We start from the raw sequence: 16,019 nt of genomic DNA, 5'->3' as shown, positions 1-16,019 counted from the left end.
ATGCATTCAGGCCCACATGCTCAGTACATTCCAGAAGTACTGATGCACATATATGTCCGTGTACTATATTGTCTTATAATGTAGGTTCTGGTGCCCGTTTATAGCAGCATGATTGACGTCGGCATCATTACTTGCATTCCTCTTAATGGTGAGCACTTATAGTCTGAGGGCCCAGATTATTAGATTTCCTTTATGGATGATAGTACTTTACCATTTGATATCAGTTTTATGTTCAGGTCAGCTAGTGTCTGTCCCAGTGGGTCTCTAGTAATTAGTAGAGGCTTGTCTAACATTGAATATTTAATTTTGAGTTCAAGAAGTTTGTACAATGATTCCTAAGTTAAAGATTCACTTTAAGTTATGAGGTTGCTTATTTTTAGCTTTGTTCATACGGTAGCCAGCCTAATTACCTGAGTTCTAAACTAAAAAGATATCATGGGTTAGTTGGGGCTATTCGTATACCTAAGTACCGTGTGAAATCCATAGGGGCTCTCTTGGGGAATTACATCTAGGTGGCTTTATAGTAGCAGCCCATAAATATTACTATTTTTTTGTAATTCCCCTCATTCCCCTTTCCCTGTTTCAATATTTTAAAAATAAAATCGCGCTATGCCCTTTAATGTAATCCCAAGAGCTAATCCAACAATGAATAAACAATAACTTAGCATATCATTATATGAAAACCAGTTATGAATCACAAAAAAAATTTCATACTATCGAATTCCATTATTATGCAACAATAGCCCTTTTTTCCATGGTCCTTAACTAAATTCCGACTATCCTAAAACATGACTTTCCCTCAGTCATAAACCATGCATGCCTTTATTATTTCAACTATTCAATCCTTGTACAACACTTTGCATATAAATTTCATTTAGATCACATAAAAAGTAATTCACTTAGCTATGAACAAGTAACAAAGTTCTGACCTTTTACCAACTACAAATTTCATAGGAATTGAACAATCACATTTCACATATTCTCTGTCATTCAAGAAATACAAAAGATTGTAAGTATCAAAATCAAGTTTCATCGTTTAATAATCCCTTTTTATTACCTTTTATTTTCCTCGTCCATAATCATTTCTTGATTATCTATAAGTTTACATCGCCTCAATCGCGAGATACCAATTGGAACCTTCTCAGTTCTAATTTTCCTTTCTTATGTCATTTGAAGCGGGGTCAAATGGCATCCATTTACCTCATCAACATACCAATTAAAATATAGAGATACAATTACACTCAACACTTAGAAATCAAGCACACAAACCACAAGAAAGAAGAGAAAGAACTGAAAATATTTTCTATAATGCCTCATAGCTTCCCGAAGATTATTGGTGGATTTCAATACACTAATCTGCAGGACTCTACTTGACATTTATGCTAATACTAGGAGATTCGTAACCAAGGCTTGATAGTAACTATCATGACCTAACTACCCAAATTGCGTAGCCATCTATGCTAAAATACAACTAGATAGGAGAACCCTTACCACCCATTTAAAAATATGTGCAGAAGTCAATAAGATATAGTAAATACCTCATTTATTATAATTAATTTATCAAAATTTGATTATATAAAAAATAAGGACTTTACCAAGGACCTAATCTAAACAGGTATAAGAGCTTGTAAGAAGAAACTAAAGACAAAAGACAAAACTATGATAGGAATAATAACAGAAGATGTCGAAGATTGTTTTTTGTGTAGAGCATGAAACAACTACCGATCCTATAACTAGAATATACCCTAAAAAGGGCATAGTAAGATTAGTATCAATAAAATAAACCATAGGTGTTGGTAAGCATCACTGGTGGACCTAAATTAAATCATATAAACATCACATAAATATCCAAAAAGAAGCATACAAATTGAGAGTTCTTTAGACAAAGATCTTTCATTAAAGAATCCCTTAACGCTTTGGACATTGCAAACCCTAGTCGCCAAGTGCCCATTATTTTTCCTGGTTAAATCTTATTCCGTACTTAACTTTGCAGTTCTATGATACCCAACCCTCAAGGTTCCTTATGTTTAGCCATTCGGCTATAAAGACTCTTATGTAAGACTTAACCTTTTTCTGGTAACCCAATTATACATCGACACCCTAAAGTCCTTTAGATTCATTTAAGTCCATCTAGATTAATTAACATTTAGTAACACCCCATATACTCAACTTCAAATACAAGAATCGCTAGGCCCCGGACCATACCCATGCTTGGATACCACACAAACAAATATGTGGTATCCATATCTTAGGTTCATAAAATTAAAGAGTATGATAAAAATTTTAGGTTATACGAGTCAACAATGATAACAAGTCAAGTAAACTATGACCACCAACAATACTCAAAATCAACAGTCAACTAACAACTTTAGAGATTCAATTAAGTGTAAGTCAAAATAGAAAATAAACAAAGTCAATAATCATAAGTCATCAATTAGACCCATCATTTCCTAACCACAAAAGTAATAGACAACACACTGTTATGGCCCAACTTGCTATTAGCCTGGACCACTCTAGGATACACAAGAACAACAATAATGACAATTAATATACATCCCATCTTACATAAAGAAATAACCCTTAGTAATTAAGTACATAAAATAGTTCACCCAAGGAAGCGACATAATAATGATACCAATTAAGCCTTAGTTTACTGTAATACCCGGTATATTTCTAAGCTAAAAAATAAAATGTTGTTTCTACACATGAAACCTCCTATCCTGTGATTCATATTTAAATAAATGAATTAGGATTAGTAGCCTAGTGATAATAGCGCTTATGATGTGTTAATCATGCTCATAAGAGTCACTTAGAGTAAGACAAGCTAAGAACTTTTGGATCCACCAAGTTTTTGTGTGTGATTTAACATAGGTCATCTTTGAACCAGAATAACTTGATTTATAGGTTTAATTTTAGAAGATTTATACCATCAAATTGTAAAGATTTGAATAAGATTTCCTTCGATACCAAATTCGCATAAAACGGACACCCAGTGAAGAAGTTATGGCAATTTAAAGTTTCAGCAGCGTCATTTAAGTTAGTGGCGCGTCGCACCATAAGAAAAAATGACGTTTGTCAATTTATAGTGTCTCTCCACAAATCCACCACATTGCAGTGAGTTTCCAGGTCATAAACAGGGGGCAACACGATATCTCCGCATCGCGCCTGGGTCCCAAATTGGGTAATTTTTACAGAAATTAAATGACACATCTAGAGGGGTATTTGGGTCATCTTGACACCCCTATATATATTAAATAAACATGTAATTAAGTCTTTATTTCACTAAAATATACTCTTTCTCTCAAAATTCTCTCAAGAACAAATTAGGGTTTTCAATTGGGGATTGAAGTTCAAGCAAATTTCTCTATCAATTATCAAGAATCTTTCATCTAAGGTATGCGTAGTGCTCATCTATGGATCCATTTCATTCATAGAAATGAATAACCATGTTTTAAATATTATATTGTGATTGTCTTGTTGTGATATGACCATGTACATATTGATGATTGTTGTTTAAGTTTCAAGATGATATTTAAAGGTGTTTTCATGAAGTATATATGTTTGTTAGTTGAAACCCATGATATTTATGTGGTTTAATATGGTGAGATTTAAGAACAAACCTAAGATAAAAGAATGCATGAAAAATGTTTTATAAAAGCCTAGGATGATAGAAATTATGTCACATGATTTAATAGTTTTTAAATGACAAGTCTATGCTCTATGCTTTATGATTTCACATGAATTCCATGTGATTGATATGCGTCGTTGTTGTGATATGGATTGAGCATTATATTGAAGCTATGCAACTATACATATGTTGTATGAATTTCCCTTCCATACGTAAGATATTGAGAACTATGCTTAGTGAGAAATCCCCTACTTATGATATGGTGAATAATGGACTCCATTTTATGATCAAGTTAGTTATGTGTGTCAGATTCATTTCATCGAGTCCTGGGGGTACTAGTACCCAAAAAATATATATGTGTGCCTAGAGCCATGTCACGTTATCACGATAATCTCAGTCAATCCATGATCTATAGAATTCAGTCAGTCATATGACTCAAAAAATCTCAAATATCTTATGATCTCAATAAATTCTCAAATAGTAGTACTATTCCATCAGTCAACAAAAGTCAATTACTCAGTCCGTATTAGAAGTTAGCACTGAATGAACCCAGGGATAGGAACTGACCTGCCAGTTTAGGGTGTGATTCTTAGTAGTCATCCTTGTGTTCCAGAACTACGTAGCCAGCGTAGGTTGAAACATATTAACCTTCTATATTAGGTTTGATGAGGTGGATTAACCTATCTGTTTAGGGTTCCCACCTTTCTCATTCGAGTACATGCCAGCTAAGGGTAACTTACAGCTGTCCTTACCAGTGGTGCGGTATTGAGACTATTCTAGTCAGGGCAGAAATTGGACCCCAACCTAGCTATATGTGTTATTGGGGCATGTCTATTAAGCAAATAGCTCCCACAGTTTCAGTCCTAGTTTCAGTGAAAGAACTCAATTTGTTCTTCAAATTTTAACATACCAGGACTGTCAGTTATAGTCAATTCAGTTACAGTATGATACTTAGGTAGTTCCATCAGATTCAGGACTATCAGACACAGTCATCCATGTTATCAAAGTTTTAGTATCAGTCATGTTAGATAATAGTAAACCATGTATTAACATGCAGATCCAGATATCATGTATTCACGATTTTAGTTACTATATATGCATGTTTGTACTCTTATGTTCATATCAGTCAGTCAGGTAGCATTGTTCACGTATGTAAACCCTTTTGCATTTAGCCTACCTCTCACTTGTATACTCAGTATTCTTTGTCATACTGACGCATTTGTGCTGTGGTTCTTTCTTTTATATTAGACCATAGGTTCAGAGAAATGAGTTTTAGATTAGTAGTAGCATTCCAGTCGCAGAGTTGTAGTGAATCCTCATCCATTTGAGGATGATATTATTTTATTTCATTCATTATTTTAATTCAGTTTTGTTAGACGAAGTTAGTTGGAGACATGTTCCTTCAACTCCTTATTTCAGACAGTATTTAGAGGATTTCATATTTAGTTCAAATTTTTGATCCAGACTTCAGGTGTTTTAGGTATTTGTTACCCTATATGGATGTTATCATTTATCATATATTCTATTTAGTTGAACCTTATGGCCTATTGTTTATTTTTTCTGCATTTTACATGTATATTATGCCGTGTGTAGGTACAGATATCAGTCATAGGTTATCTTGTGGTCCTTCGGTGTCATAAGCACCGTGTAGAATTCCAGTTCAGAAAATTGGGGTGTTACAAAATTGATATTAGAGCCTAAGGTTCAATAGAGTCCTAGGAAGTCTGAAAGCCGCATCTAGTAGAGTCTTGTGCATGGGTGTGTTGCACGCCACATTTACGTACAAGAGGCTATGAGATGTTTTGGGAACAGTTTCCCCTCTTTCAGTATTTATCTAGTGCTAGTGAACATAATCTTAAGTTAAACTCTTAGTCTAATCCGCTCTTCTTTTATTTCAAAATATGTCTCTAAAGAGAAGAAACCAGCCCGCTCCTCTGCCTGAAGATCCTTTGGGCCAACATCTTTTTCATGCGGAGTTTAGGGCCGCCTTCACCATACTTGCTCAGTCTATGGCCACCTAAAATGAATAGCCAGCAGTTATTCCATCCAATCCATTGGCTAACTCATCCGTATCTAGGATTTGGGACTTCACTCAAATGAACCCTCCATCTTTCTTCAGGTCTAAGTCTGATGAAGACCCTCAAGAATTCATTGACCAAGTCCAGAAGGTCATAGACATCTGGGAGTTACTTTTTGTCAGAGTGCCGAGTTAGCCACATACTAGTTATAGGAAGTTGCTCACACTTAGTACAAGCAGTGGATGTCTGAGAGGGTAGATAGTATAGGTCCTATAGAGTGGGAGGAATTTATCACGGCTTTCTTTGAAAGATTCTTTCCCCAAGAGCTAAGGGAGGCAAAATTTCTTGAGTTTATCAACCTCAGAAAGAGAAATATGATGGTTAAAGAGTATTCTCCTAGATTTAATCAGCTAGCCAGATATGCCCCTTATGTGGTTGCAGACAACAGGGCTAAGATAAAAAAGTTTGTGTCAGGAGTTAATGACAGCATGGTAAATGAGTGTAGGTCTGCAATGCTGAAAAGTGATATGACTTTATCTACGCTTATGAACCATGCTCAATAATTAGAGGAGCAGAATAATAAGATTAGGGAGAGGCAGAACAAGAGAGAAAGATCAGGCAATTTTAGTTTTGCTTAACCCAAATCAAAAGAAGGAAACCGTTCGTAGTTTCATCCTAAGCCAGCAGTTCTAGCCCCTTCCTACGTTAGTGCCTCTGTACCGAAATTTAGAGATGGCAACAGAGATTGAACACCAGGCTCTAAGTCTCAGGGAAGTATCAGCAGGGCCTGAACTAATCCCCTATGTCAGACTTGTGGTAAGAACAACAAGGGTACCTGTAGAGCTAATAGCGATGTTTGTTTCGGTTATGGCAAGCTAGGTCACAGGATTAGAGAGTATCCGCAGTCAAGTCTATAGGGTCAATAGAATCATTCCATAGCCCAGTCAGGTCACCCAAATCAGTAGGGTGCTACTTCCAGTGCTACTAGTGGGTAACGCCCAAACAAACTCTATGCTTCTCAGACCTGACAGGATCAAGAAAATTTTCCTGATGTCATTATTGGTACGTTATAGATTTCATATACATGTTTATGCTTTGCTAGATCCAGGTGCATCCTTGTCTTTTGTTACTTCTTATATAGCAGGCGATTTCGGAATTAGTCCCAAAATTTTAGCAGATCCCTTTTCAGTCTCTACCCCAACGGGTAAAACCATCATAGCTTGGTGGGTATACAGGAACTGCCCGATTATGATATTTTAGAAAGCCACGTCAGCAGATTTAGTTGAGTTAGAGATAACTGATTTTGATGTCATTCTCGACATAGATTGTCTCTATTCCTGCTATGCCACAGTCGACTACAGGATTAGGATAGTTTAGTTTTAGTTTCTAAATGAGCCCATCCTAGAGTGGAAGGGTAGTACTTTATCTTTCAGGGTTCAGCTTATTTTCTACCTTCGGACAAGAAAAATGATTTCTAAGGGATGTTTTTATCATCTCATTCATGTTAAAGACTCTGGTTCCGAATCTCCTAGATTTGAATCAATCCCAGTGGTTAACAAATATTCAGATGTCTTTCGTGAAGATCTTCCGGGAATTCCTTCCAAAAGGGAAATAGACTTCAGCATTGACCTTATTCTAGATATTCAACCTATTTCTATTCCGCCAGACAGAATGGCACCAGCAAAACTCAAAGAACTGAAGGATCATTTGAAGGATCTTTTAGATAAGGGATTCATTAGACCCAACATTTCCTTGTAGAGCGCACTAGTCTTATTTGTGCACTAGAAAGACGGTTCTCTTAGGATGTGTATTGATTACCATCAGCTAAACAAAGTTACGATCAAGAACAAGTATTCTCTTCGCAGAATAGATGACTTATTTGACAAACTTTAGGGTGCCAGTTATTTCTCCAAGATAGACTCAGATCAGGCTATCATCAACTCAGAGTTAGAGAATGTGACATCCCAAAGACAGTTTTCCATACTCGGTATGGTTACTTTGAATTTCTAGTTATGTCCTTTGGTCTTACCAATGCCCCAACCGCTTTCATGGACTTGATGAACCATGTGTTTAAGGATTACTTGGACATGTTTGTCATAGTATTCATAGATGATATCTTGGTCTATTCCCCATAGAGCATGATCATTCAGACTACCTCAGAGTTATTCGTCAGAATCTTAGAGATCACCAGCTATTCGCTAAATTTAGTAAGTGCGAGTTTTAGCTAAGGTCGGGAGCATTTCTTTGCCATATTAATTTCGGTGATGGCATTAGAGTAGATACTCAGAAGACCAAAATGGTAAGAAATTAGCCTCTCCCTATCTCTCCATTAGATATCAGGAGTTTCTTAAGTTTGGCTGGGTATTACAGGCGGTTTGTTGAGGAATTTTCTTCTATTACACCCCCCATGTCCATATTGACTCAGAAGAAGGTTAAGTTTCAGTGGTCAGATCCTTGCGATAAGAGTTTTCAGGAATTAAAGACTCGACTCACCTCAGCTTTAGTCTTAGCTCTTCCAGATGGTTCAGATGGGTTCATAGTGTACTGTGATGCATCTAGAGCAGGTTTAGGTTGGGTCCTCATGTAGTATGGTAAGGTCATAGCCTACGCCTCCAAGAAGTTAAATCCCCATAAGAATAATTATCTTATTCATGATTTTGAGTTAGCAGCCGTAGTATTTGCCTGATGATTTTGAGACATTATCTATATGGTGTTCATGTAGATGTCTTCACAGATCATAAGAGTCTCCAATATATCTTTTCTCAGAAAGAACTCAATATTTATCAGAGAAGGTGGTTAGAGCTCTTGAAAGATTATGACATAAGTGTCCTTTATCATTTGGCCAACGCTAATGTTATGGACGATTCTCTTAGTAGACTCTCCATGGATAGTGTTTCTCACATTGAGGATAGCAAGAAGAAAATAGCTCAGGAAATCCATCAGCTTGCTACACTAGGTGTTCGCTTAGTCAATTCTTTAGAGGGTGGTGTATGTGTTCAGGATAGTTCAGAGTCATCTCTAGTTTCCGAGGTTAAAAGAAAGAATGATAGGGCTCCTATCCTTATCAAGCTAAAAGAGTCAGTTTAGAATTAGAAAGTAGAGATTTTCTCCCAAGGGGGAGATGGTGTCATTCATTTTCAGGGGCATCTCTATGTTCTAGGTATAGATGATTTAAAGCAAAGAATTCTTACAGAAGCACATAGTGCACAGTACTCTATTCATCCAGGGGACACTAAGATGTACCGCGACCTACGGGAGATCTATTGGTGGAGTGGGATAAATAGAGATGTTGCACAATTTATGGATAAGTGACCTACATATTAGCAAGTTAAGATAAAGCATCAGAAACCTAGTGGTTCTATGCAGGAGTTCACTATTCCTACTTGGAAGTGGGAAAAAGTGAACATGGACTTCGTGATGGGTTTACCTTGAACTCATCATCAGCATAATTCAGTTTGGGTCATTGTAAAAAGAATAACCAAGTTAGCCCATTTTCTTCTAGTCCATACCTCTTATTCAGATGAGGATTATGCCAAACTCTATATCAGGGAGTTGGGCAGATTACATGATGTTCCATTATCAATCATCTCAGAAAGAGGTACCCAGTTCACCTCGCACTTCTGGAAACCATTCTAAATGGGTCTTGGTACCCAAGTTCATCTCAGTACAACTTTTTATCGTCAGACAGATGGTCAAGCAGAAATGACCATTTAGACTCTTAAATATATGCTAAGGGCATGTGCAATTGATTTCAAGGAAAGTTGGTATGACCACTTGCCTTTGATTGAGTTTGCATACAACAATAGCAATCATTCCAGTATTAAAATGGATTCGTTCAAAGCTCTTTATGGTAGGACTTTCAGATCTCTAATCGGGTGGTTCAAAGTTTGTAAGCCTCAGTTATAGGGCCTGACCTAGTATTCGACGCCTTAGAGAAAGTCCAATTAATCAGAGAAAGAATCTGGGATACTCAGAGCCAACAGAAGTCATATGCTGATATTTATAAAAAGGATCTTGAGTTAGAGGTTGATGACTATGTCTATCTAAAGATATCTCCCATGAAGGGAGTGAAGCGGTTCGGCAAGAAGGAAAAGATCAGTCCCCGATATGTCGGTCCCTTCAAGATTTTCAGTCGCTTAGGCAAGGTAGATTATGAGCTCGAATTGTCTTCAGATCTTGACTCAATTCATCCATTCGTTCATTTCTCTTTGCTCAAAAAGTGTATAGGTAATCCATCAGTCGTAGTCCTTATTTAGAGCATTGATAGTCTGAATAGTCTCTTCTATGAGAAAATTCCAGTCGAAATTTTAGACTATCAGACTCATAGACTGAGTAACAAAGAAGTCCCTCTAGTCAAAGTTCTTTAGCGAAATCACTCTGTTGAGGGAGCTACTTGGGAAGCAGAAGCAGATATGCGTACCAAGTATCCCTACCTCTTCTCCGCCGATCCAGATCAAGCTCTAGGTAACAGTTCTCCTTAAGCTTATTTAGTTTCTCGTTCAGTATTCTATACAACTTGGTATTCAGTTTATTCTCATGTTTCATCACAAATCTAGTATAAAGTACCATTGCATATTTATTCAGGAATTCATGTATTAGGCTAGTGTATAATCATGCATCAAATATGCATTATCAGTTGGAGAACTCAATTATCAGAAATTTTAATAATGCATTCATGAATCAGTTACTCATTATGTTTAGCTTATTAGTCATGTCAATTATGAGATCATTTTCAAGTAGTTTATGTCTTGCACGTACTTTAGTTTATCGTCTATCCCCATTTTAGTCAGTCTCATTCGAGGATGAATATTTTCAAGGGGCAGATATTGTAATACCCCGTATATTTCTAAGCTAGACAATGAACCGTTATTCCTACACATGAAACCTCTAATCCTATGATTCAGATTTTAGTACATGAATTAGGATGAGTATCCTAGTGATAATAGAGCTTATGATGTGTTAAGCATGTTCATAAGAGTCACTTAGAGTAAGCCAAGCTAAGAACTTTTTATAAGTTTTCGTGTGTGATTTCACATAGGTCATCTTTGACCGAGCATAACTTGTTTTATAAGTTGAATTTTTGAAGATTTATACCCTCAAAATTTTATATAATTGAATAAGCTTTCCTTCGATAGCAGATTCCCCTAAAACCGACACCCGGTGAAGAAGTTATGGGAATTTAAAGTTTCAGCAGCGTTATTTCAGCCAGTGGCGCATTGCGCCGTAAGGCAAAATTATTTTTGTATATTTCCAGTGTCTCTCTATGATTCCACCACATCGCGGTGATTTTCCAGGTCAAAAACGGGGGGCAACACGATATCTCCGCATCGCTTTGGGGATCCAAATCAGATAATTTTCATAGAAATTAAATGACGCATCTAGAGGGTATTTGGGTCATTTTTCCACCCCTATATATATTCCATAAACACAGAATTAAGCCCTTATTTCACCAAAACACACCCTTTTTCTCAAAATCCTCTCAAGAACACATTAGGGTTTTTAATTGGGGATTCAAGTTCAAGCAAATTTCTCCGTCAATCATCAAGAATCTTCCATCTAAGGTATGCGTAGTGTTCATCTATGGATCCATTTCGTTCATAGAGCTCAAGACCATGTTTTAAATATTATATTGTGATTTTCTTGTTGTGATATGACCATGTACATATTGATGAATGTTGTTTAAGTTTCGAGATGATATCTAAAGGTGTTTGCATGAAGTATATGTGTTTGTTAGTTGAAAGCCATGATATTTATGTGGTTTAATATGGTGAGATTCAAGAACACACCTAAGCTAAAATAATGCCTACAAAGTGTTTGATAAAAGACCTAGGATGATAGAATTCATGCCCCTTGATTTTATAGTGCTTAAATGATAAGTCGATGCTCTATGCTTTATGATTTCACATGAATTCCACGTGATTGATATGCGTCGTTGTTGTGATATGGATTGAGCATGATATTGAATCTATGCAAGTATACACATATTGTATGAATTTACCTTCCATACGTAAGATATTGAGAACTATGCTTCATGAGAAATCCCCTACTTATGATATGGTGAATTGTGGACTCCATTTTATGATCAAGTCAGTTATGTGTGTCAGTTTTCTTCCATCGAGTCCTGGGGGTACTACTACCCAAAAAATATAGCTGTGTGCCTAGAGCCATGTGACATTATCATGATAATCATAGTCAAGCTCTGATCTATAGAACCCAGTCAGTCATGTGACTCAGGAAACCTCAGAAATCTCATGATCTTAATAAATTCTCAGATAGTAGTACTATTTCATCATTCAACGGAAGTCAGTTACTCAGTCCATGTACAGATAGTTAAATCATGTTTATTCTCTTCATATGGGAGTAGAAGTTAGCACCGAGTGAACCCAGGGATGGGAACTTACCTGCTAGTTTAGGGTGTGATTCTTAGTAGTCAAGCTTGTGTTCCAGAACTTCGTAGCCAGCATAGGTTGACACATCTTAACCTGGCAGATTAGGGTTGATGAGGTGGCTTAACCTGTCAGTTTAGGGTTCCCACCATTCTTATTCTAGTACCTGCCATCTAAGGGTCACTTACAACTTTTCTTACCAGTGATGCGGTATTAACACCCTTCCAGTCGGGGAAGAGATTGGACCCCAATCTAGCTATATGCGTTATTGGGGCATGTCCGTTAAGAAACTAGCTCCCACAGTTTTAGTCCCAGTCTCAGTTAAAGAACTCAAATAGTTCTTTAGATTTCAATATACCAAGATTGGCAGTTACAGTCAATTCAGTTACAGTACGAAACTCAGGTAGTTCCATCAGATTTTGGAATGTCAGACACAGTCATCCATGTTATCAAAATTTCAGTATTAGTCATGTTAGATAACAGTAAACCATGTATTAGCATGCAGATCTAGATATCATGTATTCATGATGTTAGTTAGTATGTATGCATATTTGTACTCTTACGTTCATATCAGTCAGTCAGTTAGCATTGTTCATGCATTTAAACCCTTTTGCATTTAGCCTCCCTCACTTGTATACTCAGTACTCCCCGTCATACTGACACATTTTCACTAATGGTTCTTTCTTTCATATTACACCATAGGTTCAGAGACATGAGTTCCAGATCAGCAGTAGCATTCCAGTCACAGAGTTGTAGTGAGTCCTCATCCATTTGAGGACGATATTATTTTATTTCATTCATTATTTCAGTTCAATTTTGTTAGACGGAGTTAGTTAGAGACATGTTCTTTCAACTCCTTATTTCAGACAGTATTTTGAGGCTTTCAGATTTAGTTCAGATTTTTTATCTAGACTTTAAATGTTCTGGGTATTTGTTACCCTATATGGATGTTATTATTTATCCGATATTCTATTTAGTTAAACCATATGGCCTATTGTTCAGGTTTTCCACATTTTACATGTATATTGTGTAGTGTATAGGTATAGATATTAGTCATGGAATAGCTTGTGGTCCTTCGGGGTCATAATCACCGTGTAGCATTCTGGTTCAGAAAATTGGGGTGTTACATTTACTCAAGAAACCAACTATAGCAATTCAACATATAAGCCTGGTTTACTCCAGAAACCAAATAAAGAAAATTAACATATAATCCTGGATTCACTCAATAAACCAAATATAGAATAATATACGACGAATAAACAAATCGATCGGTTTACTTAAGGAATTATCAATCTCACTAATACCCGTACAACTATTCTAAAGGTGTTATGGTTACTCACTATACATGAACTGCAATGTACGATCTCTTATCTCTGTACTAAATCCCAAAATATAAAGTGCATAAAAACCTTATGATAACCAATTGATAACACTCAACTTACACGTCAATTTGGTACAAAGCAGTCGTCATCAATAAATTTACCCAACTTTCGAGTCAGTGTCTAATCCACAGGGAAAAATGTAAGTGGCGATTAAACTAGTTTGAAACTAAAGCTACCAGTTAAATTCAAACAAATGATACAAAAATATAAAATGGGGGTTTTCAATGATCAAAAAAATGTTAAAGTTTAAATTTGCTTCAGATCTCAAAACTAAAATTTCTATTGTTCAAATCAATGATAGAGAGGAGCTAGGGTTATGATCACTATGATTAGTAATCCTCCATAGAATAATAGTTGCAATATTGGATTCTCGTGACTTATGGGAAACACCAAATTATCAGTTTGGACAGTCTATCTAAGTGCTTCTCAACCTACCTAGATGTTGAACTCCCTAATTCTCTCGAACTTAGGAAAACATTCTATTCATACTAATTTTATCTTGAGTTGATCAATTTTTTTGTAACATTAATCATTAGATAAGAACTTAACCTTCCCAAATCCTTATTGGTAATTCGCTACCTTTAGTTTATTTCTCAGTTCGAGCAAATCAACATAAGGAGGGATCTATTGTTTGCAACCAATAAATAACAATCATAACAAAGAAATTATCAAAATGTTCTCACAATCACTCAAACCCTAGCCAACTATTAAATCCATGGAGTAATAATCATAGATCCCTGTCCCTTGTTATGGGTTTTAGTTCCACATGAAAGAGAACGCGATAACAATAACTGAATTCACAATTCAAAGTGATTAAACTTACAATAGATGTAGTCCAAAATTGATTCTCTTCCCAAATTTAAGAAGAATATCCCACAACTAAATCAAAGAATTAAAAATTGAATTCTAAGTTAAGAGACCAAAAAGAGATAAACTGGCCTTTGGAATGAGTTCCAGCCATTTCAATATGATAAAGATGATGCGGCCCCTCAAAGAACCCTAAAAGCTGCTATTTATATTCGTGACTTAAGAAAAATCCAAAATTAAAAAATTCAGAATTTTTCTTTTAGATGACGACATGTCTAGTAACTTATCACAAATCTAATAAGTTATCAGAGAATGTCGTCAGGTCCTTTTCATCTGTCTAATGACCCGTGTGACATCTTATTACAAGTCTGATAAGTTATCAAACTTGTTGTCAGACCTTACTTCCAATTTCTATCTTCTGCTTCTAAGTGACGACATTCCTGATGACTTATTAGAGATCTGATAGCTTATCAGGATATGTTGTCAGAAAATCTTTAATTTTCTTATTCTCTGCCTATGTGTGATGACATGGTCTGATAGCTTATCACAGATCTAACAGCTTATAAGACCAAGTCATTTGAAGAAATCTTCAGAACTTAATTTTTTGCATCTTTCACCAAAAATCATCCTTCTTGATGGAGATTTCACGTATTTTCATGCATTTTGACTTTTATTGCAATATCAAAGAGAAAATAATCAAAAACAACAAAAGATGCTTAAGACTTTGCAATTATTCTCAGTTAAAAGTCTCAAATGTGTTAGCATCTGCTCACATATCACAAATCCCATAAAGATGTCAAAATATAGGTACATCTCACGAATAATCAAGATAACACAAAGATCACAACAACAATAAGTATTCAATAAGTATAATTGTATAACTAATAAGATTTCATAACAACTCATTATAGTAATTATCAATCAGGATACCAATTAAGAATTTACCCTTTTTTAAACATGTATTCCATCAAGTAATACAGAGAATAATGAGCAACCATGTAGAACTCAAGATGGAGTCAACTATGCAAAACCGCCTCCAACAATCTACACATATAACCTGTGGCAAAACATCCCCTTAACAATTTATCCTAGCATTTGATACATTATTAATTTCAAATTCCTATGGTTACTATCATAGATTCTTCAGAATCAACCAACACTAACCACCTCTAATTCAGGTATCTAATAGGCTTAACCTATTTTCCATGTGCATCATTATTATTAAAATTATTCTTGGTTGAACAATAACATTGTAAGCACATAACTTAATGGAAAAATTCAATACCTAAACAATGAAAAATTACCACCTAATTACCTAGGTTTTTAAATATTTTATCCATCCTAACACTATGACCAAAGGCCTAAGCATGCAATGGCCTATTAATGTATGTCATGCTTATGCTTTCTAAACTGGGTCTAAACTACTCAGTTAGACCTAGCCTACCTGAATGCCAAAAAACTACTATGCAGGCATGAACACAAGCTTTAGAATCCATAAAAGTGAATTTTTACCTTATTAATATGGAATCACTACTTTATTACTCTCAGGCTATGAGGCAACCTTAGTAGTGTCTTAGATAAAACCTCATCCTTTTAACAACTAAATAAGAAGAAAGAAAAATACAAAAATTAGACCTTTGGCTCTGGTCTAGTCATCCCTTTATAGTATCCTTCTAGTAACTATGGCAGTGTTACTATTGTAGAAAATTTTTTGCTATAGTGGGATGATGTCCATCCGACCTAAAATTTTAAATTTTGAAATCTTCAGTTGCATTACCCTTTATTAATTTGAGATCAT

Source organism: Capsicum annuum, chromosome 3 (assembly GCF_002878395.1).
Source record: "Capsicum annuum cultivar UCD-10X-F1 chromosome 3, UCD10Xv1.1, whole genome shotgun sequence".
NCBI classification, from domain to species: Eukaryota; Viridiplantae; Streptophyta; class Magnoliopsida; order Solanales; family Solanaceae; genus Capsicum; species Capsicum annuum.
The sequence above is the reverse complement of the archived record's forward strand: the minus strand, read 5'-3'. Positions refer to the sequence as shown.